Source organism: Prionailurus bengalensis, chromosome A3, assembly GCF_016509475.1.
Source record: "Prionailurus bengalensis isolate Pbe53 chromosome A3, Fcat_Pben_1.1_paternal_pri, whole genome shotgun sequence".
NCBI lineage: Eukaryota > Metazoa > Chordata > Mammalia > Carnivora > Felidae > Prionailurus > Prionailurus bengalensis.
Window position 1 is genome coordinate 128823079 of NC_057354.1, and position 1023 is coordinate 128824101.

Here is a 1023-nt window from a genome sequence, read left to right on the forward strand (position 1 = left end):
TAGGTTAAACCTTCCGTTCCAGTGGGGCTTGGAAATCCCCGTTTCCTTCTGCATCCCCAGCAAGCTCCTGTGCAGGCCTCCCAGCTGCACCTGGATGTGCTCCCAGCCTTAGCTCCCTCTGTGCCCCTAAGCTAGTCCCCGGCTCAACCCAGGAGGCCCTTTCCTCACGGAGCACTGGATGGAAGCATGGGTGACAGTCAGACCAATGGGTTCAAGTCTCAACCCTGCCACTTACCAGCTACAGCTTAGTCACATGAACCTCTCTGAGCTTCGGTTTTGTCCTACTTAAAAATAGTGGGCTTCCCCTCTCTCCCTCAGCACTGCCTATGCCGGTGGCAGCCATCTTTTACTCGGCATCATGGCCACCCTCAGACTTCCGGTGAAGCCCAGGATTGTTAAAAAGAGGACTAACAAGTTCATCTGGCGCCACCCAGACCCACATGTCAAAAGTCAATGCAACTGGAGGAAACCCAGAGGCATTGGTGAAACGGGGAAGACAATCTAAGGGCCAGATCTCGATGCCCAACATTGGTTACGAGAGCAGCAAGAAAACAAAGTATATGCTGCCCAGTGGCTTCCGGAAGTTCCTAGTCCACCACATCAAGGAGCTTGAAGTGCTGCTGATTTACAACAAATCTTACTGCACAGAGATTGCTCACAATGTCCCCTCCCAGACCCACCAAGCCACTGCAGAAAGAGCAGCCCAGTTGGCCACCAGGGTCACCAATCCCGATGTCAGGCTACACGGCAAAGAAAATGAATAGACAGTTTATGCGCCCATTGTATTTGTGCTAATAAAACCATAAAACTAAAATAATGATAATAATAATAATAAATAGTGGACCATTTAGGGGTAAATTACCCCACCATTTGCAGTGGTGGCCTCGATGCATGGGGAGGGGTCTGATATCTTGCCCCACCTCCTCCCTTCAGCAAGAATTGCCTGGGTTGGTTTAAAGGTTCGAAGCAACGAGTCATCAGGGCCTGCTCATCATAAGCACACATTTTCCACAGTAGCACAGT

General features: G+C 50.4%; 1 pseudogene; it reads left to right on the top strand.

Moving 5' to 3' along the window:
- The first annotated feature begins 358 nt into the window (after window positions 1-358).
- Window positions 359-764, top strand: LOC122497448 (annotated as a pseudogene).
- The last annotated feature ends 259 nt before the right edge of the window (window positions 765-1023 follow it).